Below are 25,042 nucleotides of genomic sequence, written 5' to 3'. Positions count from 1 at the left end.
CACCAGAACCCATGTTCAGTCTGCTTGCCACGAAAGAGTCTTATGTAATGTATCATACTCAAGGGAGTGACTACCCCATCATATTTACGGGTCTTGCCCATTATATAAGGTGTGCTGCAGGAGGCAGAATCTTAGGGGCTGTCTTAGAACTCTACCTATCACAACCACCAAGCTATGGGACATGCTTAGGGCCAAGATTATATCCATGGGCAAAGGGAAAACTGCCCCTGTGAAATAAATTATAAATAGACAATGAGAAACAAAAATATGTTATGATTATATCCTATGAATTACTCTTGTTCAGTGATCCAGTTACTTGCAAACTAAATGTTTTCACTTGGGGGTTGGTTTTCATGAGATTGCTGGAGCCAGTGAATTGTAAGTATCCAGTGATTCAATGACAACAGGGAGGGCTGCAGAATTTCTCTACTGGATGGACTGCAGGGAGGCAATTTTGTTGGAGAGAATGGACAGGGAACTTTTCTTAAATCATAGTCTGTTTTCACTTGCAAGGTATGAGATCGGCAGGACTTGTTTTTCAAGCAGCAGTCATGACCCTGCTAATCAAAACAAGATGTAGCAAAGATACCAGCTAGGACTAGGAATTTTAATGCATTTGCATAAGAAACTCCTATCAGCACCATGACAGTTTACAAATGCCATGGCAACAACCCATAAGTTACCTTATATGGTTCTGGGAACTCCCCACCCATTTTCCAGAAAGTCTGTGAATAACTCATGCCTTCATTAACATATAATTAAGAGTGGGTGTAAATATAGCTAGCCAGCAATCCACCAGTGCTACTCTGGTCCACTCTGCCTATGGGATAGCCCTTCTCTGTCTGTGGACTAGACATTTTGCTGTATACTGTTGTTCAAATAAACTTGCTTTGTTTCACTGTCAGCTTGCTCTTGAATTCTTTCCTAAGCAAAGCCAAGAACCCTTCTGGGCTAAGCCCCAATTTTTGGGTTTGCCTGCATCACTTGGAGTTCATGCTTATTTGGCATGCCTTTGAAAGTCATTGTAGGGGCAGGTTTTGAAGCCATCCCTAAGTCACCTTTTGGATTACCTATCAGTGCATATATCAGCTGAACTTTGGGGAAATATGCCTAACTCTTCTAGATGCATAGATTAAGTTCTGGCCATTCTGGCATAGGATACTACTGAGGTTTACACACAGCATAGTGAAAAATACATCAGAATCACAAGCCTTAAGCCCTGGCTTCTAGTTCCAGATCTATCTGCCTGTGGCTGGCTGTGTGACTTTGAACAAATTACTGTCCCTCTCTGAATCTCTAAAATAAGAAGTGAAGACATAATGTTCTCCAAGGGCTCTGCCATGTCCTTGGTACCAAGGGCATTCTGGATTTTCCAAAGATCTGAAATAAGTGATCCCCTGGACTGTCAGAACATTCTGAAGAGCACCTGTCTCTAGACAAGTAAATACTCATCCTAACACAGGCAGATTTGGCTCTTCTGTTTATGAGTTCTCCAAAAAAAGATGCCATAGTCTTTTCCTCCTATCTACTCTTCTGCTCCACTGTCACCCATCTCACTCCCATCTCAAAGATGATTTCCCATTATCCCACCAATGCCACCTGGCCATTTTATGACACTGTGATAGGATGCAGTTGTACTGCCATCTAAACTGGTACCTGGCAATGCAGTCAAATTGGTAGCTGCCTAAGTTGGTTGGGCAGGTTAGAATAGGGGAGGTTACTTATTTGACAAAGACAATTTTTTTTCCAACCAACATTCCCTGAGTATCTCCTATATAAGGAACAGTAGCTTAGGTTCTGATAGATACAAATACAAATATAAAATCCTGGTCTTTATTCTTAAGGAGCTTCTAATCTCAGAGAATGGTGAAGCAGAGCATCAGAATGAGCTTTTATGGCTCCCCAGACACATTTAACTCCACAGAGAGGACCATTCTCAGGAATTGCCATCCATTCTGAGGTTTATGGGAGCTCATGGTTAGCAAGATGGGCAGAGAAACTGGTCTTTAGTGAGTTGCCTTTGTTCCTGTGATGGCCTCTTTGATATGTCAACTTGACTAGGCTACAGTTCTCAGTTATTCAAACACTAATCTAAGAGTTGCTGTGAAGCTATTTTGTAGGTATGAGTAAAATCCATAATTAGGTAACTTTAAATTAAGGAAATTATTTTAGATAATTTGGGTAGGCCTGGTTCAATTAGTTGAAAGGCCTTAAAGGCTGGGCTGAAGCTTCTCTGAGAGAAGAAAAAATTCTGCCTGTGGACTGCAGCCTCAGCCCATACCCAGGAGTTCTGGGCTGCCCTTCCTGATAGTCTGTCCTACAGATTTCAGACTTGCCTAGCCAGACATCACTTATATATTATTATAGGACAATTCCTTGCAATGTATCTTTTAACATATATCGCCTACTGGCTCTGCTTCTTTAGTTGAACTGTGACAAATGTAGATTTTGGTACCAAGAGTGGGGTGAATGCATTTTCATTTTGCTTGTAGGATGGAATGTGTCTTTGGGGATCAGAGAGAAGACTGGTAGGCAGAGTGATGCTCCTTTCAAGGATGTCCACATCCTAATCACTGAGGCCTGTGAATATGTCACCTTATATAGCAAAGGGGAATCAAGCTTGCACATTGAATTAAGGCTGCTAATCAGCTGGCCTTCAAATAGGGAGATTATCCTGGGTTATTCAGATGGACCCAATATAATCACAAGGACCCTTAGAGGTAAAAGAAGGAGGCAAGAAGAGAGGGAACCAGAGAGATGGTAGTGGGAGCAGGACTCGGTCCAATGTTGCTGCTGGCTTTGAAGATAAAGGAGCTGAGGAAAGTGGACAGCTTTTGGGAGCTTCAAAAGTCCAGGGGACAAATTCTCCCCTAGAACTTGCAGAAGGGAACATAGCCCACATTTTAGTCCAGTAAAATGCATTTTGAACTGTAAGATAATAAATTTGCATTGTTTTAAGCCACCAAATTTGTGGTAATTTGCAGAGCAGCCACAGAAAGCTAATACAACCCCTAATCTCCATCTCTTCCAGGAGTGGGTCACCAACTGCTGAGCCACTGATATGGTTTTGCTGTGTCCCCACCCAAATCTCATGTTGAATTATAGCTCCCACAATTCCCATGTTGTGGGAGGGACCTGGTGGGAGGTAATTGAATCACGGGGGTGCATCTTTCCTGTGCTATTCTTGTGACAGTAAGTCTCTTCTCTTGTTTGCCACCATGTGAGATGTGCCTTTTACCTTCTGCCATAATTGTGAGGCCTCCCCAGCCATGTGGAACTTTGAGTCCATTAAACCTCTTTCTTTTGTAAATTGCCCAGACTTGGGGAGTTCTTTAGCAGCAGCGTGAAAACAGATGAATACAGCCACCAACATGCAGACAGGGGATTTGTTCTTTCCTTGCTGCCTCACAGGTCAGCAAGCCTGCCATCCACCTTGGCCTCACCCACCCCAGCATCTTTGGTCCCAGGGTGCTCAGTGCAGCCCTCAGCAATTGATGCAGCCCCACCCCACCCCACCCCCAGAGTCTGGACAAATCTGGAAAGACCCAGAGTCTGCAGCCTGTCTGTGAGTGGCACCCTGTTCTTTACCCTCCCCCACAGGAGAGTTTCCACACCAGATGCTCTGTCTATTTATAGTTTATTGATGCCCACAAGACAGTTAGAGAAATTATACAATGCTGCCTTTATAATTTTTTTAAAAGTGCTTCATTCTCTCTCCAAGTTTATGAGTCCATAGGGATAGCCTAGCTTTATAACCTCATATTATTATTTTGTCAATTGGTTATCTGAAGAAAACGTTTCCTCAGCTTTATCCACTTCCTCTTTTAGAAGAATGCATCAAATACAAGTTTACAACATTCTTTGGAAGAAATATCTTCTTATACCCAGGGCCTAAAGAAAACCTGGCAACTGTCTAGAAGGAGATCAAGCAGGGGCAAAAGGAAATTTCATTTTCTTCCTTTTCGTCTTTCCTTCTTCAACCCTCCCTTCCCCCTTCCTACCCTCCCTCCCTCCCCCTTCTCTCCCCCCTCCCTCCCTCCTTTTTTTTCTTCCTTTTTTCCTTCTTCCCCTCCTTTAACAAATATTGGTAAAGTTCCAACTTGGTTCCGATACTGTTGTAGGAATTGGTACTTGTATTAGTCTCCTAAGACTGCCATAACAAAGTACCACAAACCAGGTGGCTTAAAACAGCAAAAATATATTCTCACAGCTTTGGAGAGCAGAAGTCCAAAATCAAGGCGTTGGCAAGGCCATGCTGCCTCTGAGATCTGGGTAGAATCTTTCCTTGCATCTTCTTAGCTCCTGGTGGTGGCTGGCAATCCTCAGCTGGCAGCTCTGTCACTGCAGTCTCCGCCTCCACCATCACATGTCCTTCTCCTGGGTGTGTGTGTGCGCGTGAGTGAGTGTCCGTCTTTGCATTGTCTTTTCTCTGTGCAAGTCTGTGCCCAAATTTCTCTCTTCTAATAAGCATACCAATCATATTGGATTAGGGATCCACTCTACTCCAGTAAGACAACATCTTAACTTCCTATATCTGCAAAGATATAGAAATGTTGGTGGCTTGGATTAAGGGATAAGAGTGAGGCAGTAGGGAGAAATGGAAGAGGACAGGTTTGAAACCATGAAGGAGGTAGCTTGCCCAGAATTTGATGGTTAATTAGATGAGGTAAGAGAGGAGAAAACTCAGGCATGCCCAGGTTTCTAGGTTAGACAACTGGGCAGAAGCCAAAGCAGGAGGAGGCAGCTCCTCTCTTTCCTCTTCATTCACCTACTGTACTTCAAGCATGATACTGAACATGTACAGAGGGTATCTCATTTAATCCTCATTTCTTTCTTAGTGGCAAATAAAAAAAACGGTGGATATTACAATCAATGGTATCTTAGATTTAATAAAATATAAAATTACCCCTTTTTGCAGATAATGAAGCTGCAGTTCAGAGAGATTTGTTACATAGGTTGTCTCATTTAATCCTCGTTATATAGATTGTCTCATTTAGTCCTTGCAACAAGCCTATGAGGTGGTTTTATTAGCCCTTCTTCACAGATAAGGAACCATCCTGGCAGAATAACAATAGTGACAGTTATGATCCATTGAGCTTCTAGCTAGGCACTGGGCAATGTGCTTTATGTATGAACCTCATAACCACCCAGCTAGGTATGTGCCCCCTCCATTAGAGAGATTAAGAAATGCTTCCCGGGGCACATGGCTACAATCCCCCTTGGATCTCTTTGCTTCCGTCACTTACAGGACAAAGCCCAGTCTCCTGGGCCTGGCACACAGTCCTCTGCAGGGCACACAGTCCTCTCCAACTCTACTCATTGCTCAGTCATCTTTGCTTTGTATCTTTTGGTCTAGCAACACTGAGCCACTGATTCCTCAGAAACACTGTGGGCAGGATTAGGACTGGGAAGAGACAGACGAGGTCCCTAGGGTACAAAATTTAAGGAGGCACTCACTCATCAGGGTTGGCCCCTGAGGAAGAGAGCATCTCCTTGCCTCCCTCGGTTTCCAGCCCTGCCACATGGCTTCTCCACACTTTGGCTCTTATTTCTCCTCTCAGGAGAATCCTCTCCTTTCCCCCTTTTCAACCTCAATTTAGCTCATGCTCACCCTTCATAGTCAGCTAAGAGATGACCTCTTCGAGGAAGCCCTCCTTCCCTAACCACCTCCCATCTCTTGGGCTAGGACGAGTGTCCTTGCTTAGCACTCCTATAATATCAGGTTTATGTATCTGTCATTGCACCTCCACAAAAGAGGAGAGTTATCTGTTGCTGTGTCTGTTTCCCCTACCAGATTATGATCCTTAAGGGCAGTCTTATTTATCTATGTGTTCCCATCACTTAGCAAGTGCTTGCTATACAGTAGATGATTATTACATTTTTTTGTAGAATTAACTGTTACCGGCTGAACTGTGTATCTACCAAACTCATGTTGAAGTCCCAATTGCCAGTACCCTGGAATGTGACTGTGTTTGGAGACAGGGCCTTGAAAGAAGTGACTGAGGTAAAATGAGGGCTTTAGGGTGGCCCTAATCCAGTTTGACTGGTGTCCTTATAACAAGCAGAGGCCGGGTGCATTGGCTCACACCTGTAATCCCAGCACTTTGGGAGTCCAAGGTAGGGCAGATCAGGAGTTTGAGACCAGTCTGGCCAACATGGTGAAACCTCGTCTCTACTAAAAATACAAAAATTAGCCGGACATGGTGGTGCACTAGTCCCAGTTACTCAGGAGGCTGAGGCAGGGAGGCAGAGGTTGCAGTGAGCCGAGATCGCACCATTGCACTCCAGCCTGGACAACAGTGTGAGACTCAGTCTCAAAAAAAAAAAAAAAAAAGCGGAGATTTGGACACAGACACACACAAAGGAAAGACCATATAAGGCTGTAGGGAAACAATGGCCACTTACAAGCAAAGGAGAGAGGCCTCCAAAGAAATCAACCCTGCTGACACCTGGAATTTTAGACTCCAGAACTGTGAGAAAATAACTTTCTGTTGTGTCAACTACTCAGCTGGTGGTATTTTGTTGTGGCAACCCTAGCAAACAAACTGACTAACCAACTAACCAACTAACAGGTCTCCAATGTCATGCACAAGCCTCATGTGCTTAGATTGTTTCTATTTATTTCTTACCAGTATCTCTCTCCCTAATTGGTCGTCAACTCTAGAGGAAAGAAGTGCGTATTTGTATCTCTCCCACGCAGGACTCAGCCTCTGGTTGTTCATACAGTTGTTGCTCAATATATGCTTCCAATTTCTGTGTTGTTCAGAAGTGGGGATGGTTCCCGTCTGGCCACTGGGGTAGTGTTCCAGCCTCATTGCATGAAAATCTAGCCAAGCTGTGGGAGATGGTACCTGCGAGTCTCAGGAAGCCCTGACCTTGCATCTGCCCAGGTTCTCACATTGTACTCATGCAAGGGGTCAGGAAGAGGGGCAGCAGAGGCCTTGGACCCTGGACTCAACACCATCCCATCGCCTGGCAGCATGGAATGTACCTGTTACAGGGGTGAGACTGTTATATCTGGGAACTTCACAGCTCACTCATTATTCACTTATTCAGAAATACTCATTGCAAACCTATTACGTGCTGCACTCTTCCAGGTACCTGGGATGTGGCGGTGAAGGAGACAGACCAGCTGTCTTTGGGCTTCCTTCTGATGCTCACGTTCCAGTGCAGTCAAGATCTTTACCACCATCGACATTCTAATAATAAACACAACTCCTGCGTTCACAGAGCTTCAGAGTTTACAGAGTGTGTTGATGCTCATTAGCCTACTTGATCTTCTCCAAAACCGTGGGCGGTAAGAATTATTATTATCATCTTTCATAAATGCTCACAATGACTTTTTTTTCTCATTTTAACATCTCTGTCATCAGGGTGGGTCTTACAGGGGATGGCATGCTGCAATTAAATTGGTGGCCCTTATTTTCTTTCTTAGTGTTAAATAAAAGAATGGTAGGTCTTACAGTCCATGTCTTAGATTTAATAAAATACAAAACTATCCCTGTTTTGCAGATGGTGAAGCTTTAGTTCAGAGAGATTTGGTGGCTTTTTAAAGTCATATGGCTATGTTGTCTTCTGTGCAGGTGGAGGAGCCCTGAAAAAGTCAGGGCTATGCACAAAGCTGCAGTATCCCTGGCAGTGAGGCTCTCAGGGGATTCCTTTCCCAAGCACACCACAGCTGGCTGTTCTCATTTTCCTACTAGGAAAGGAAGCTCTACCCTGTCCCAGGATGAACTTCAAAGGGAGCTGTCCTTCCCTCACTCCATCCCACTCCAGGGGAGCAGCAGGAGTGTGGCTAAGACCAGAGTCGAGCACGTCTGGGATCAAAAGAGCCCCCTTCTCTCCAGAGCACCCGGGGGCTTGCGTGAGCTCCATTTCTGGTCTGGTTTGAGTGATTAGTTAACAAAATACATCTGGGGTAGGAGGAGGCCTCTGTGATCAGCTGTCATCTCCTCTAAACACCTCTGATGCATTTTCTCTCTTCACAACCCATGAGGTGTCAACCCTTTGCCTGCATGATCTATAAGCAGGGAAGGCATCCTATCTGGAGACAGAGACATCAAGAGGGGGCAAAAGAGAAGGAGGCTGCTGGAGAGAAAGTGGGAGCTAGAAGTTGGCATTGACTTATCTTTATCCCATGTCTGATTTTCAGAGCTGAACCCCTGACCCCAAAGCTAGTTACAGGGTGACCCAAGCAAGCACAATGAAAGCATGGCTCAGTCTCTAGCATTTTGTCATACACACACACACACACACACACATACACAAACACACACGCAGACACGGGTGTTTGGGTGAATCTCTTTCCTTCCTAGCTGGAACTCTCTGCCTGGTTAGCAGCAACTATAATGAGATTTGCAACTTTCTCCTCGGATTTCCCATAGATGATATGACACCTCAAGAGGTTACCTTGTTCATATCCATTCCTTCACCTCCATTTTATCTCTAGCCCATCATTGGCTCTAGAGTTCCTCCAGAATTCACAAATTCCATAGTCTGTATTCAACTCCCCTTAAAATCTAGCCCTGATCCATATCCCCAAATGTAATAAGTGGTATTCTTTAATCTGAATATCACACTCCAGCAGAATATATTTTCTGACCAGACCAGAGACATGCCATAGAACATTCTGCCTCTGTATCTTTGCTCACTTCATGCCCCTGCCAACAATGCTCCCTCCCACTGCAGCCTTTAGAGTTCAACTCAAGTTCCACCTGCTCCTGAAGCCCCTTCCTGGGCTCAGCCTCCCGCTGGCCCTGCTCATGGCCACTGCTTGCCGCTTGTGGGATGGGGAGCCACATCCTGCTTGCAGGGGCAGAGCGAATCAATGAGTGAGGTGTGCTCCTTCAAGGGACCCCGAGGAGAGCCACTACATCCTCTTTGCTGATTCCCCCTTGAGGGCATGTGCCTGTGCTGATGACTTTGGTTATGTGCTTCAATTCCTGTTCTGGAAGGGGGCTTAGAGACTTGGCCCTTGCTTCCACCAATCCCCATTCTAGGAATGCATCCCAGTCCTTCAACATGAGCCTCCCAAGGACCACTTCCTCTCCATCTTCTTGGAACTGTCACCTGGACTAAGACTGGAGACAGCTATATACCACTAGTACCCACTGGTACCTGCTTGTTCATCAGACTAAGCCTCCGCTGTCATTGCCTCCAGCTAGGTCAGCTTCCATAGCACCTAGCCCACTGCTGGAGCAGAAAATGCCAGCTCTCAACCCCTTCCTACCATCCCCACCCAGCTCTCAGAGACTTGCTCTGCTCTGCCAAACCCTGAGAGCCCATGAGGCACTCTGGCTGCTGCAGTTGACAGGGCTTCCTCTGCACCATTCTCTTGCATCTTAAGGGATGATTTTAGGAAGACCCTCTCATTTATCTGTGAATTACCTGGCTTATACATATTGGGAACAAAGAATACTTATTGACAGTGCAAATATTGAAATCCTCAAGAAGTCCTTGCTGCTATTTCACCTGAAGTCCTCCTGTAACAATGACTCACTCCACTCTCTACTTTAGCTGCCACTTGTCCTTTTCTGTCTTGGGATTTTTCTTCCTTTCCCTACAGTTTCCAAAATGAAATGTTAGTGGGTCAGGTGGGTTACTTCTCTAGGGCAAGAACTGAGATTTGTTTGTGTTTATGTCCCTAGTATCTAGCATGGTGCCTGCTATGGTGCCTTCTAGTAGATAACTAGAAAATAGCTGACTAAAATTGTGAAAATGAACTCAATAAACATTTCTTGAGCTCCTAATGTGTGCAAAGCACTGTGCCAAGTATCTTAAGTTCCAGAAAAAAAAAAAAATAGCAAACAAAGTGTCTTTCGGGAAACTGGGCCAGGAGAAGGCAATAATGGGTATTCCCAATTAATTGCAAATGAGTGTCACATGGGTAGAAGTTTCACTCTAGATGAAGGCTTATCAACTAGTGAGATAGAGATGGTAGTCTCAGAAGAACATGGGGTTTCTTAATGATCATTAAGACATGAATATTATATGCCCTTTCTCTATGAGCATATAATTCTATTTTTGGAAACAACAAACCGTTTGCTTCCATCTTGGAGAAGCTCAAAGTCTTCAATACTGGTACTGGTAAGACTGGGTTAGGAAAAGGCCAAGAGCTCTGAGCCTTGGACGACTCCAGCTCCTGCCGGCCCCCAGAGGGACTGAGGTCACAGCTCGTCGTCTTCCCTCAGGTGAGGAATGAGGGCTCTGATGGGGGAAGACAGCCTGCCAGAGGCTGCCTGAGTGGCAGCAGGCAGTCTTGTCAGCCATTATCTTGCTGGAGTAATCCTCCAACCCTCGCGGCCTCTCCATTTGATCTGCCTGAGACCACAGGAGACAGTCAAATGCTTTTGGCTAATATCATATGCATGCATAATTAGATGGCAGCAATTACCATCTGGGTTCCTAGCACTTGTTCCAACATCCAGGCCCTGGGCGAGGAGCTGGTGGGAGCGAGGCAGGGAGGCCTCCCCCAGCCCACCCGTCCTCTGTCAGCCTCCTGCAGAGCAGATTGGAAGCCTGGAGCCTGGGAGCACAGCCCTGTGGAAGGCCAATGACGCTCAATGAAGAGCGACAACAGGCAGGTGGTAGAGGGAGTTGAGCCGTGACAGTGTCGCTGCCAACTCATGGGTTGGCATGCCATTGCGGGCCGGGTGGGTTGCCATGGGCATGGGGGATGAAGACTCATGGGCAGCCCTTGTCTCAGAGAGGAAGCCAAAAGAAGGTTTGAGAGTTCTCAGAGCAGTGATGGGGCTGATGAGACGCCATCTGCCCCGCCTCTGGCACTGGGTTCTTCCACCTCCTCACTGTTGGCACTCCCCATGGGTGCCAGTGACACAGGCATATGCTTGGCCAGGTCTGGCTGACATTTTCCGAGGCTGGTGCTCAGACTTCTTGGCTGGGAAGTGGAGATCGAGGGAATCAATGTGGCCTGGGAGGTGGGTCTTCGGGTGCAGAAGAGGCTGAAGAGAGTGGACAAGCATGGACCCCAAACCTTCAGATATTTCATCCTCTCACATCCTTTGGCTTGGGGAGGGTCCTGGCAGCAGCAGGGTTGGCACTGTCCCTTCAGCATGCACGACCTGCTGTGCCTGCAGTTCCATCAGTCATTCATGTGCACGTCCAGCAGGTTCTGGCTGGCAGAGGGGAGGCAGCATGGGGGCAAAGATCATCCTCTCAAGGGATTTGGAGTGGGTGGGGCTGGATTTAAAACCCAGCTCTGCATTTCCCAGCAGAATGACTGAGGTCAAGCTCCCTAACCAATCTGTTACTCCTTCAGCAAAATGGAGTTGTGAAGGGGTGCCTGGCACATAGGACATACTTAGAATATGTCAGTTGGATTTTTCTTTCCCTCTAGGTAAGGCTGAACGTGTCAGGGAGTCTGCACTCTCTACAGTTCCTGTTCTTTCCTGATTGGCAAAGGGGTAAAGTGAGCCTGGAGAAGGTGGGTAGGGTAGGGTGGGGGCAGTGCTCTAGGACCAGCTGTTTGGCAACAGGAGACTGTGTGTGGTCCATCTTGGTTGAAAAACCTCCCTGCACACCCAATGCCCTATTCTCTGCTACCTGTTCCAAGGCAGAACCTGGGCTCCTTCTTGTGCATATATGTTTGTCTGTCCTGGCACCCAGGACTTGGTCTTGTTTGTATCACACTCGCATTGCAATACGATCTCTTGCACAATTCCTGGCAAATATTATAACTTTAAGAAATGTTTGTTGAGTGACTAATTGTGGCCTAATTCAGGTCATCTCAGTATAGACCCACCTTGGGCTGTCAGGAGCAGATTAAGGGACAATGGGAAGAAACCAAGAAGAGGATAGAAGGAAACTGAGAGATATCTGAAGCCCAACATCTCACAGTAGCAAGAGCATGAATTTTGGATTCACCTGGCCAGGGCTTCGAACCTAGCTCTGCCATGTAACAGCTGTGTGTTGTGTGATCTTGGAGGCAGTTACTTAATCACTCTGAACCTCAGTGACTGCATCACTAAGATTGATAATGATCACAGGGTTATTATGAGCATTAAATAAACAAACAATACAGTTTGCCACACAGGAGATGCTCCATAAGACGGTGGCCGTAGTGATTGTAATTAAAGATATGAACTGAGACCTTGACCTTTAAAGATCTATCAAACCTCAATTCTTTGATGTTTGGAGACGTGGACCTCCGCTGTGATTTTTTTGAGCTCCTTCACTTATCTTTCATGCTTCTGATGCCCCACTCCCAGGCCTGTCTCTATCTTCTCTTTCACTGGTCTCCATGCCATCTGATCATGTCTGGCCTTTGGGGGTTTTGTAGACTTACTGAAGATTTAGGCATGGCAGGAATCAAAGAGCTGGTTCCATTCAGTTATTGAAACCCAACCTCTGGCCATCTGGCCAGCTCTTTCTCTCTCTCTTTTCTCTCTTTTCTTCCCTCTTCAGAGTACCAAGCAGTTGCTAACCCTTGCCTTATATAGAATAGTTCTATTCACTTCTAGAATTCTTGTGGGACTAATCTTTCATAGCAGCTCTTAGGATGTTTGTCTTCAGGATAATTCTGGAGAATGAAGAGCTCCTCATCTGACTATTTCATGATTACCTGACTTAGCCACATGGCTGGCTCCTGGTGAGGGCTGTAAGATACCTGATTTATAGGTTTCAAAAAGACTTGGGATGATGTCAGCTTTATTCATGTTGGTGTCAGTAGCTACAGTGAGCTGGGCATGGCACAGCAGTTGGCGGTGGGGGCGGTCAGGAATTAGCGCAGGAAGTCAGGTAGGTATTCACATTGTGGGTAAAGTTGGTCCATCTAGGGATGCTGTCAGGAGATAGGAGTTCCAGGGAAGAGCATCGAAACTATTGGACACTATCAGCAGGGGTTGGCAAGGGCTAGGCAGGGGTACACTAGGGCTCCAGACAAGCGGGGCAGGGCCCTATTACCAAAGGGAACTGGAGGGGTAGGCAGGAAACCTAGGCTGGGGACCAAGTCTTCAAGTGAGCTTGGCCCATTTGAACCAGAAAAATAGCCCATTGCATTTGAACATGTGTATTTCTTGCACATGTGTGAATCTGTGGGGTTGCATTCTGATATTCTCATGATTTGAAGCTCTGCATGGTCATATGATTCCTTCTGAAGGATATCTAGTAGATACTCCCTACCTTAATGTTTTTTTTTTCTTTTTTGAGATGAAGTCTCGCTCTTGTCCCTCAGGCTGGAGTGTGATGGCATGATCTCAGCTCACTGCAACCTCTGACTCCTGGGTTCAAGTGATTCTCCTGCCTTGGCCCCCCCGAGTAGCTGGGATTACAGGCGCCTGCCACCACGTCTGGCTAATTTTTGTATTTTTAGTTGAGATGGGGTTTCTCCATGTTGGCCAGGCTGGTCTCGAATTCCTGACCTCAGGTGATCCGCCTGCCTCGGCCTCCCAAAGTGCTGGGATTACAGGCGTGAGACACCATGCCCGGCCAATTTATTTATTTATTTATTTTTTGAGACAGAGTCTTGCTCTGTCACCCAGGCTGGAGTGCAGTGGTGCAATCTCGGCTCATTGCAACCTCCACCTCCCGGGTTCAAGAGATTCTCCTGCCTCAGCCTTCCAAGTAGCTGGGACTACAGGCACACAATACCACCCCTGGCTAATTTTTGTATTTTTAGTAGAGATGGGTTTCACCATGTTGGCCAGGCTGGTCTCAAACTCCCGACCTCAAATGATCTGCCTGCCTCAGCCTTCCAAAGTGCTGAATTGCAGACGTGAGCCACTGCGCCCGGCCTCCCTACCTTAATTATACAGCCAAGAAGTAGGTTCTAGACAGAACTCAGGAGTTAGAAGGCAGGTCTTAGGTAGGTTGGAGGGTAATTCCATCTCTCTTGCTTTGATATGAACTTCCAGCATCCTGGATGAGCTGGGGAAAGCTTGCCTCTGGCAAGGGAGGCAAGCTGGGGATCCATCCTGGTGGGGAGGCAACTTATGAGGGCACCAAGTTGAACATGAGCCAACTATAGGTCTTAAACCTGATGATCTGATTTTGTATTAGTCTGTTTTCTCTTTTGTTTCTCCTGGGCATTTAGTAAGGTTTCATTGAAACATTCCAGTTTGATCTTAGTTACACTGTGAGGAAGAAAGAAAATGGTCCCACACTTGGGACAGCAGGGTAAAGTTGGGAAGCATCCTGAACCCTGGGCCTCAGTCATTTTCAAAGGTAATGGCAACCCAGCGTGCCATGGGATCCAGCTTCTCTTTCACCTAGAGTTCTCTCCATTGGAAGCTGTGGAGGATCCATTTTCCTTTGCTGAGGAAGATGGCCATTTGTTAACCTTTGGTGGACTCAGTCCATAACTCAGGGTCTGGGGGATTCTGGGCACAATATTTATGAGTCTATGGCAGTTCGACCTAATTAATTCAGACCCGTCCCTTTGTGGACTGAGGCCTTAAAGCTCTCTGCTCACCGAGGTCCATCTTTGGAAACTGGAGTGGGGGCTGGGGGTGGCAGAGGCCACAGGAGTGGCCTCATCTTCTCCCTGGCCACTCACCTTCAGTTCCCCCCATGGACTGGCAGCCTGCCCTTCTCTGGGTTCTGGGTCTGTGCTCTCTGCCTGCACTGAGGGGCTTCACAAAGGTCCTTCTCTTATCTCCCTGCCAGCAACATGCCCCAGAGGCCCACACCAGCCCAGCCTGAGCTGGCCTTGAGTGTCAGAGGGCCAAAGCAATGACCTCTGAAGTGTGGAGCCCTTTTCCAAATAGTTCATCACCACTTTGCATCCAATTAGGGAAAGCAGGCTGGATGAGACAATGGCCCAAACCCCTTGTTAAGTAACATCCCTAATTGATGACAGGGATGGTGAGCAGGGGTTTGGAAGCCAGCTCAGATTGTGTTTTTAAAATCCTCCTTTCTCCCGGGCTGCCGGCCAGAACTCAATGGCGTGGCTCTCCAGGAGAACAAAGGGAGCTTTGAAAATCTTTCTCCCCCTCCTTCAAATGCTTATCTGAAAGGACATCTTTTTCCCCTTAGTTACTACAATCATAAAAGCACAGGTGATAAACCGCTTCTTCATAATCATCAATTGTGAAAGCTCCCCCGACCCCTCAAAATAAAAAGCAGGAATTGCAGCAGTGGCAGTAGCAGTAGAAAGCAAGAGAGACCATCTCAGTGCCCACTCTGATGCCTATCGAGGCTCCAGGAAGGGAGAGGGAGAGGGGGATGAACTTTGTTCAGTGACAACTTTTATCTCTGGGTCTCGGGCTGTTGAAATGTCAAGCCAGGGCTAGATAGGATCTCTTAACAGCAGCTGCTGCCTAGCTCCGGAGGATAGAGGGCTGGTGGTGGGTGGGAGGAGAACCTGGAAGTGAATTGAACACGTCTTGAATTCTTGCAGCTGGAGTTCGGGTCTTGGTGGGACTTTGCTCCTAGAGAAGAAAGCAGAGGCTCTAGGGAGGGGCCTTGAGAGCCTGGTTTTGCAATGACCTTGAGAAGCTCTCTCTGAAAGGACAGGGTCTGGGCCATTTCAGAGGAGATGACTCTGTCCAGCTTTTAGGCTCCCAAGCTATGACATTGTAGAAGTGAGGGATAGTTAGGCCTGGGGTTTAGATAGGATTCTAGATCCCTGGGCCCTCACATTAGCTCAAGGTGAGAACTTTCTCCTTCGGAGGCCATGCCCTGATCCCCCCACTTAGTTCATATCACTCTGCTGTCATTCTTCCTTGTAATGCCAACACCACCAAAGACCATTTACAGCACTGTAAGCTCAGCTTAATTCAGGAACATTTCACATTTTTAAAGCTGGAGGAGATGATTTCTGAGCTGGCCATTTTATTTTAATTTTTTATTTTTTATTTATTTTATTTTTTTTGAGACAGAGTCTCACTCTGTCACCCAGGCTGGAGTACAGTGGCGTGATCTTGGCTCACTGCAACCTCTGCCTCCCAGGCTCAAGTGATTCTCCCACCTCAGCCTCCCGAGTAGCTGGGACTACAGGTGTGTACCAGCATGCCTGGCTACTTTTTGTGTTTTTTGTAGAGACAGGGTTTCATCATGTTGCCCAGGCTGGTCTCGAACTCCTGAGCTCAAGCGATCTGCCTGCCTTAGCCTCCCACAGTGCTGAGATTGCAGGCCTGTGAGCCACCATGCCTGGCCTTATTTTTTTTTTAAAAATTCACATAGCACCCACTGTGAAGTAGCTACTGGTCCAAATGCATGCTTATTAACTCATTTTATCCTCATGACAATTGAATGAAAACAGAGGAAATTGAGGTACAGAGAGGTTAAGTCATTTACCTAAGATCACACAGCAATTGGCAGAATCAGGGTTCAAACCCAGGAACACTGGACCAAAATCTTGTACTCTTAACTGCTACTCTGTGCTGGCGTTCGCTATGCTATGCTGGGCATTCAAAATGAAAAGGAGAGAGTATCTTGCGGGCAGAAGAGCAGGAGTAAAGGTAAAAAGATATAAAAACCAGTTTGGAAATAGAAGAAAAGAGAACTGATTTCTGTTGGGTACCTACCTTGATTCAGGCACTGTGCAAAGCAGTTTACAGGTTTATTGTTTTATTTTCAGATTAGGCCTATGAAGTAAATAATATCATTTTCCTTTTTTACAAGTAAGGGAGTTGAGGCTCAGAGAGGTTGAATAAATTGCTCAAAGTCACATAACGACCAGGCATGGTAGCTCACACCTGTAATCCCAGCACTTTGGGAGGCTGAGGTGGGAGGATCACTTGAGCCCAGGAGTTTGAAATCAGCCTGGGCAACATAGCAAGATCCCCGTCTCTAGAAAAATAAAAAATTAGCCTGGCATGGTGGCATGTGGCTGTGGTCCCAGCTACTTGGGAAGCTGAGGTGGGAGGATCACTTGAGCCCAGGAGGCCAAGGCTGCAGTGAGCTGTGATCACACCACTGTACTTTAGCCTGAGCAACTAGGTGATCATCTTCCATATAGAATTGATTTGATTTGAAAATGGAACCAATAAAGATTTCCTTTGACAAGGCCCAGCCCCTGTGTTTTCTGAGTGTTCCATCACTCATGTTTCCTTGTTGAGAACATGATTTGATTTTTAAGTGATGTTCAATTTTTCTAGTGGTCTATGAACTCCATGAGGACAGGGTTGGTGTCTATGTCATTTGCCAATGTTTCTCCAATACCCAGCATTATGCTAGGCACACTGTAGACTTGAAAATATTTATGAAATCAATGAATAGAAAATGCAAACTGAGGCCGGGTGCTGTGGCTTACGCCTGTAATCCCAGCACTTTGGGAGGCTGAGGCGAGCGGATCACGAGGTCAGGAGATCGAGACCATCCTGGCTAACACGGAGAAACCCTGTCTCTACTAAAAATACAAAAAAATTAGCCGGGAGTGGTGGCGGGCGCCTGTAGTCCTAGCTATTTGGGAGGCTGAGGCAGGAGAATGGCATGAACCCGGGAGGCAGAGCTTACAGTGAGCCGAGGTCACGCCACTGCACTCCAGCCTGGGTGACAGAGCGAGACTCCGTCTCAAAAAAAAAAGAAAAAGAAAAATGCAAATTGTGTTGTGAACAGCTATTTAACACTTCATTTTCCCCCTACCCAATGTATATGTTATATTTTGCTAAGCCCAGGTCTCATCTAAGTGGCTGATCTCCACATCAGTACACATGACACCTCCAGGGTCACCATTAGATGATTAAGGGGGACTCTTACTGAAAGAGGGGAGGGCTGCGTGGAATAGCTATAGCCAGGCTGACCAATGTCTCTGTTTGCCTCGGACAGTCCAAAGTGTGCACCGTTGCCCTGTTGAATAATTAACAGTGTCTCCTTCACTCTTGAAAGAGCCCCAGTTTGGAGGATAAATTGTATGAAGACCCTAGGCCGGTGACTGCCCACATAGAGGTTGCTGTGTTTCCAGCACTATGAAATTCTGCTGGGGGAAGAGCAGACCCCAAACGAAGCCTATTGGGTAGGAACACAAAGAAAATTCCAGCGGTAGTCTCTTTTCTTTTCCCCAAACCCTCTACCTTCTCCCCTCAGGCTGGCCCTCCTCGGGATGGGATGAGCACCTCTTGCCAATGGAAGGCAGGTGGCTTAGTCAGAAGACCTGGCTACTGGCCAGGCCTGTGGCCTTGGGCAATTCACTTCTGTACTCTGGGGTCCAGAATCTCTCTCTGAATGTGAAGATGAGAGGACTGGAGTCTGGTGGTTTTCTACATGTACTCTGTGCAACCTCCTGTGTCCCCATGGGCAGGAACGAAAATAATATGTGAAACACCATGCTAGAGAATCAGATGTCTGGATGATCAAGAAGGTGGCACCTGCTTCCCAAGTTCTCAGAGCTGCAGGGAGCAGAGGCCAGGATTGGGGCTCCTGGATAGGCAGGCTCTGCAGAGCTGGGAAAATGTGCCCATCCGGGGAGCCCCTGCACCCTCTCTATCCAGGTAGCTTCTGGACCACCTGAGTGGCTCTGTGGAGAGATGATTACAGGCCTGGGGAAGGGGAAGAATTCACTGGCTATGAGGTCTCCAACAATAATGAAGGAATTAATCAGCCAATCAATTCACGTATTCATTTATCACGATTTTATTCAGTAAACTGGGGGGCCCAGCTTTGAACTCAGGGGGTCCCTGTCAGAGTGCGTCCGAGTACGTGAGCATCAGGACTGCATGCCTCATGTATCCCCTGCACCGTCTCCCTGCTGTGCCCACCCGGGGGAACTCGGTCTTGGGGTTGGGGCTAACAGCAGGGAAGGGCAGAGCCAGGAGTGCTGAGAGCAGGAAGGGGAAAAGTGGGCTCCGATGCCTGCCAGGGGCTGGGAGCCATGGGTTGAGGCTAACTCTTCCTCTGAGAGCCTAGTGCTTTGTGGTTAGTACCTCTCGAGGAGTAGCTACAGACTGTAGTCCATGTTTCCACCCAACTGTGCCTTGCCCTCCCTACCTGCCTCTCCTCCTCCCCAGCTGCCAGCTTTTAAGGAGGCTCAGCCAACTCCCCTTTGCCCTCTGGAAGTCCTTTCTGGCATCTCAAGCCTGTGGAAGCTCTGGGAAGGGCCAGTTCCCTTTGACGGGTGACACTCTTCCCTCCCATTTCGTCGCTTCCTCCCTTCTGATATTCCCAGACCCCAGCTAGGGACTCCCGGGGTCCCAGCGGGTGAAGGCCCTGATCTAGGAATGTCTGAGGAACAGGTGGGGGAAAGGGGACCTTATTGGTGGGTTGCCACGGAGACCTGAGGAATTTCGGGGACTGTGAGGAGTCTGCAGGTTGAGCCGCCACGTGAGGACCCACCTCCTGGGTGGCCTCAGAGGGAAATTCTGCCTTCACTAAAGGACAGCAAGGGAGATCAGGGGCAGACATTGAGCTTAGGGGGCTGTGGGTGAGTCTCAGATCCCTGAGGTCTAGGCCTGGTTCTGGCACAAAACTGCTGTGTGGCCTTGGCCAGATCCTCTACTGTGAAATGGGAAAGATGATGATACCAGGGTCCCCCTTTCACTAGACTTCTATGGTGCTGTGAATTACCAGTCTCGGTGCACCTTTGCCCCTTACCCAACTGGCTTGTGTAGAACAAAGAAAGAGGAGTATCTGGGGCAGGTGGTGCCGGGTGCCCATGTGGCCCTAGTATGCCAGGGACCTGGTTTTGAGTAGCTCGGGCAGCTCCTCAATGCAGCAGAGTGTCTCTGAGGAGAGGTCACTCTGATGTCCCTGGCAGCTGAGATTAACTGCTATTCTCTTAGCCAAAACGCTGGGTGCCTCTTTTCAAAAGTCCAAGAGGCTCATTTGCATGTCATTTGCATCTCATTTGAACACTAACTCATTTAACGTTCAGCAACCACTGAGATTTCTTCCAAGCCCCTGCTTCTTGTTTTCCCCAGGTTGTCTCTCGCCATCTCCCTCCCCGCCCGCATCCTGCAGCTGGTCTAGCTGGGCAGGCCTGGTCCTCGTGGATTGGGCCTCACTGGGTCCAGCCTTGTCCAAGGAGCCCACCCATTGGCTGTGGGAGGGAGAGGAGCCAATGGGGACTTCAGGGTGGCAGATGTCCAGCTGTTGCCAGGAGGGGTCAGCCTTGCCCCGCCCCTCCAGGACCCTTCCCAGGCTTTGGGCTCTCTAGAGCTTTCCCTCAGGCGCCTGAGACTGTAGCTGCTTGCAGCAACAGAGAGAGAGGTAGAGAGAGAGAGAGGAGGAGAGCAGGCAGTATGTGTTAACTGATAATGGGTTTATTATGCCCCAGGGAGAAAAAAGCAAACAATTAAAGAATTGATAGTTTTGTTTTATTTTGCAACCTGTGGGGCTCCTATGGAGGTCTGCTGGGGAAATCCTTGTGTGGGAGCTGGGGAGAGATCTTCTCTTCCAGGGAACCCCAAAGCACTGTAGGAGCTGCTGGGAGAATCAACATTGTATTAATGTGAGAGGGAAGCTCCCTCCACCCCCATTCCTCATCTGTGGCTGGGCTAGAAGCCAGCCCCATGGAAGACAAGACTGCAGACAGGCCTGAACTGCACTGTTGCAACTGCTGTCTCCTGAGTTCAAAGAGAAGCCTTACGCCCAGAGCCATACAAAATGGCTCTGGCTGAAACCCCTCTGTGTACCAGGAGCTGCTGCAGATGAGGTTAGGGGGCTTGCTCAAGGCCACACAGCTGGGACTGGAACGCACAGCTTCTGACTCTACCCCAACGCTTGTAGAAAGTCTCTAAGAATTTAGAAACCTCGTTCCCCATCTGACTGCTCCCCTTGTCTTGCCTCTTCTAGATGGAGCAGAAGTCAGTTAAAAGAGATGATGTGGTTGACCCCGGCTGGCCCTCCTGACAACTGGAGCAGGTACCAACTGTTCAGATGCTCTTCTGCATCTCCTGATATCACCTAACACCTGCTGGCCAAGTTCTGTCTCTCCTCCAAAATCCAGTGTAACTCCTCTCCTCCCTGAAGCCTCCACTGAGATCTTAGTCCTCCCTGACAATTTGGCACTTTAAGGCACACTTCCTAAAATACAGTGTGTTGTTCATCAGGCATCGTATGATTAGCAGGCTTTTATCTGACCACAAGCTCATGGAGATCAAAGTTCTATAGACGCTCTCTCTCAGGTGCACACGCATACGTGCACACACGTGTCTCACACACAGGAGCCAATCCTTTACAGCTCCTGGCTGATGGACCAGGGTGCCTCAGTTTCTACGTGTGTGAGACCAGGAGGCATGAGATGCAAGGCTCTGTGGCTCTGTCCATTTCCACAGCGAGGTCGGCCTCCCACCTTGTGGGTGGTTTTGTTTCCTGCCTGTTCATCAAGCTGGTGATTGGGGGAGAGGACACTGGTGCAGCCTCAGACTTGCAGTGGGTAGAGGACTGAAACCCCAAGCAGCTTCCTCTGGGCTCCCTGCAACAGTCTGAGCCCTGAGAGCAGCTGTCGGGCAGAGCTCATTATGGGGGATAATGCAACTGGAGTGACAGGGAATATCTGTTCTCTCCCCACTATTACACTTGTCACTCACGCTCTTCCTCTCGCAGGTGAACTAAGGGGTTTGATTGCCTGTGTGTCGAATCTCTCCATAACAACCAGGCAAACGAGACAATCCGAGTGCTCAGAGCTATTTGGCTGGAAGCGACTTCCTAGCAAACCCCAGGGATGGAAATGGGCCAGGTCCCGGTGGGTGGCTCTGTGGCATGGCCTCCTTCCCCTTCCCAACAAGAGTGCATGACAGTAAGGCCACTTTCCTTTATCCCAGAGAACAAGGAGGATGCCATTACACTCAGGCAATCTTGTTGCTGAGATAGAACAGACATTGGAAATGACTTAAAATGTTCCAGAGAACCTGGTGGCAGAATGCCTCCTGCCTCTCCCTCAAGAGGTGTTTGTATCCAGCTGGGCCTCATTGATAAAGGGCTGGGAGTAGTCAGGCTCACCTGTGGCTCAGGGGTTTTTAGAAAGATCGAAGTTAGATCTGGAAGGGCCAGGGCTCCTGAGCTGGCCACACACAGAATTCCCTGTGGGCTTGCTAATAACACAGAGCCTGGGCTCAGAGCTTCAATCACTTCTCTGTGGGTGAGACCCGAAAGCCTGCATCTGAACAAATCCATAGGTCAGTGCTCCCCAACCCCTGGGCCGCAGACCAACTGGTACTGGCCTGTAAGAAACCCAGGCTGCACAGCAGGAGGTGAGCACACCAGGAGGGGAGCGGCGGGTGAGCAAGAGAATAAGAGAAGCGTCATCTGTATTGACAGAGGCTCCTTATCAGTCATATTACTGCCTGAGCCCCGCCTTCTGTCAGATCAGCTGTGGCATTAGAGGCATTAGATCATCGTAGGAGCACAAACCCTACTGTGAACTGCACATACCAGGGATCTAGGTTGCGAGCTCCTTATGAAAGAATCTAATGCCTGATGATCTGTCACTGTCTCCCATCACCCCGAGATGGGACCGTCTAGTTGCAGGAAAACAAGCTCAGGGCTCCCACTGATTCTACTTTGTGGTGAGTTGTATAATTATTTCATTATATATGGCAATGACCCTCCCCCAACAACACTCACCCTGGTAAAATCCTTTTGCCTTTGAGTAGGGATGGAACCCATGAATGTGATTTCACATATGAATATGTTATGGCACAGATGACCTTAAGACAGAAAAATCACTGGGGGTGGACCTCATCTAATTACGTGAACTGAATCAAAGCTGAGATTTCTGCCACTGGTGGCTGGAGGGGACGTGAGAGAGAGGCGTGAGTGGAACTGATGAGCCCTTGCTGGCCTGCAGATGGAGGGACCCCCTGACACGGGTTGAGGGCAGCCCCCACTGACAGCAGCAAGGGAATTGAGATCTCAGTCCTACAACCACAGGAGCTGAGTTCTGCATGACCCTGGAGGGGGACTCTTCCCCAGGGCCTCCAGGGAAGGGCTCAGCCTGGCTGACACCTGGATTTCACCCTCTGAGACCCTAAGCAGAGAATTCATTGGAACCTGCCCCAGCTCTGACTCATGAACTGTGAGATTAAAAATGGGTGTCGTTTTAAGCTGCTAAATGTGTGGCAATTTGTTATGCAGCAATAAAAAATGAACACACTAAATCTAACATCCGGTCACCTGGCTTGGAATTCATCCTTCTTAATTTCTGGCTTCACTTGGCAGACACAATCTCCTTTCTTATCACCGGGGAGCAAGTTAGCCAAGTGCCCATCCTCTTTTCTTTTCAAATCTTTCAGGCTCTCAGAGACTTCCTACACCCGGAGTGAGATCCCACCTGTGGGCTGAGGATCAGCTACCTCTAGTTCTCATGTAACTGCATGAGCAGTGATGACAGGTCAGGCGCTGTGGCTCGCACCCATAATCCCAGTATTTTGGGAGACCGAGGTGGGAGGATCACTTGAACTCAGGTGTTTGAGACCAGCCTGGGCAACATAGAGAGACCTCATCTCTACTAAACATAGAAAAAAGCAGTCATCTGTGATGGTGTGCACCTGTAGTTCCAGCTACTTGGGAGGCGGAGGCAGGAGGATCGCCTGAGGCCAGGAGATCGAGGCTGCAGTGAGCTATGATCATGCCTCTGCACTCTAGCCTGGGCTACGGAGTAAAATCCTGTCTCAAAAAAACAGAGGGGCCGAGGTGGATGGATCACTTGAGATCAGAAGTTTGAGACCACCCTGGCTAACATGGTGAAACCCCAGCTCTACTAAAAATACGAAAATTAGCCAGGTGTGGTGGTGGGCACCTGTAATCCCAGCTACTTGGAAGGCTGAGGCAGGAGAATTGCTTGAACCCTTGAGGCAGAGGTTGCAGTGAGCTGAGATTGCGTCACTGCACTCCGGTCTGGGTGACGAAGCAAGACTCCGTCTCAAAAAAATAAAAGCGCAGTGATGACTTGAACTTCCAGAATGATCTAGTGTAGTGATTCTCAACTTTTCCACCCCCAACTAATGATAAGAGTGGTGATAGTGATTAGGATGGTAAGAGCAGATATTTAATGCATGCGTCCTATGTACCAGACAATGAGCTAGGTGGTTTCTCTTTGTTATCTCATTTAATCTCACAGTGACCCCAAGAGATGGATATTATTATGACTCCATTTTGTAGATGAAGAAACTGAGGCTTAGAGAGTTAAGAGACTTGTGTAACTTATTGTGAGTAGGTGGTTGAGCCAGGATTTGAGATTTTGTGCCAGAGCCTGTGGTCTTAGCAGACACGTAATCTCTCTCTGCACCATGTGCCCTATATTTTTAAAGATTTTGTCTACCAAACAAACTGCATTTATCAAGAAATAATTTGTTTTCCCATTTTTTATTAATCAAAGCCATGTATGACTGCCAATCAGGAGTTCAGATCAGAGTGAGATTAGTAGTGTTATCACACTGAGTTGATATAATTCCAGCCAAAAGCAGGGAAATGATGTCTCAGTTAGTAGTCAGTGCAGCCTTATCTTTGGTAAATGTGTCATTTCTGCTAGGCATACAGAAATATTAAAATAGCTTGCAAGGCCCCATTACTACCTGTGGGAACCTGTAGGGGTCTGAGGACTGAAGATTGGGACCACTGGTCTAGATCAACTGAACCCTTGTTATCTGCTCTGCTCAGGCCTCTGCATCCCTGTGACCTGCCCAGCTACTATTCCTCCTCAAAGAGACGGCTGCATAGCACCCCTTCCCCCAAACCACCACCACTGCCAGAAACAGAGTAGATAGTGCGATACCACCCCCCAGCCCTCCTCCCATGCACACAGGCACATATACACACACATGCACGCATGCCCTTATGCAAGCACACACACACACACACACACACAGAGCCATGGACATCATTCTCTCTTCTAATAGTGTAGTTCAGTCTTAGTCTAGAACATCGAGCTTTCTAGTCTCACCTCATCCTAGATGTACAGAGACATGGACATAAGTAAGAGAGGAGGGTTGTTCCTTACGTCCTGACTAGATATAGTCTGAGTTGTTTCTCATACCATGTGTCTAGTACAGTGAGCCATTAAGTGTCATTCATTCACTCAAAATATATTTGTTTAACACCTAGGATGTGCCAGGCATCGTTAGGTACTGGGATTTATTGCAAACAAGGGAGACAAGGCCTCTGTTCTCATGGAGCTCACGGTCTAGGAGGAAGCTGCATTAAGCAG

The sequence above is a fragment of the Pongo pygmaeus genome, chromosome 9, assembly GCF_028885625.2.
Source record: "Pongo pygmaeus isolate AG05252 chromosome 9, NHGRI_mPonPyg2-v2.0_pri, whole genome shotgun sequence".
Classification (NCBI taxonomy): domain Eukaryota; kingdom Metazoa; phylum Chordata; class Mammalia; order Primates; family Hominidae; genus Pongo; species Pongo pygmaeus.
The sequence above is the reverse complement of the archived record's forward strand: the minus strand, read 5'-3'. Positions refer to the sequence as shown.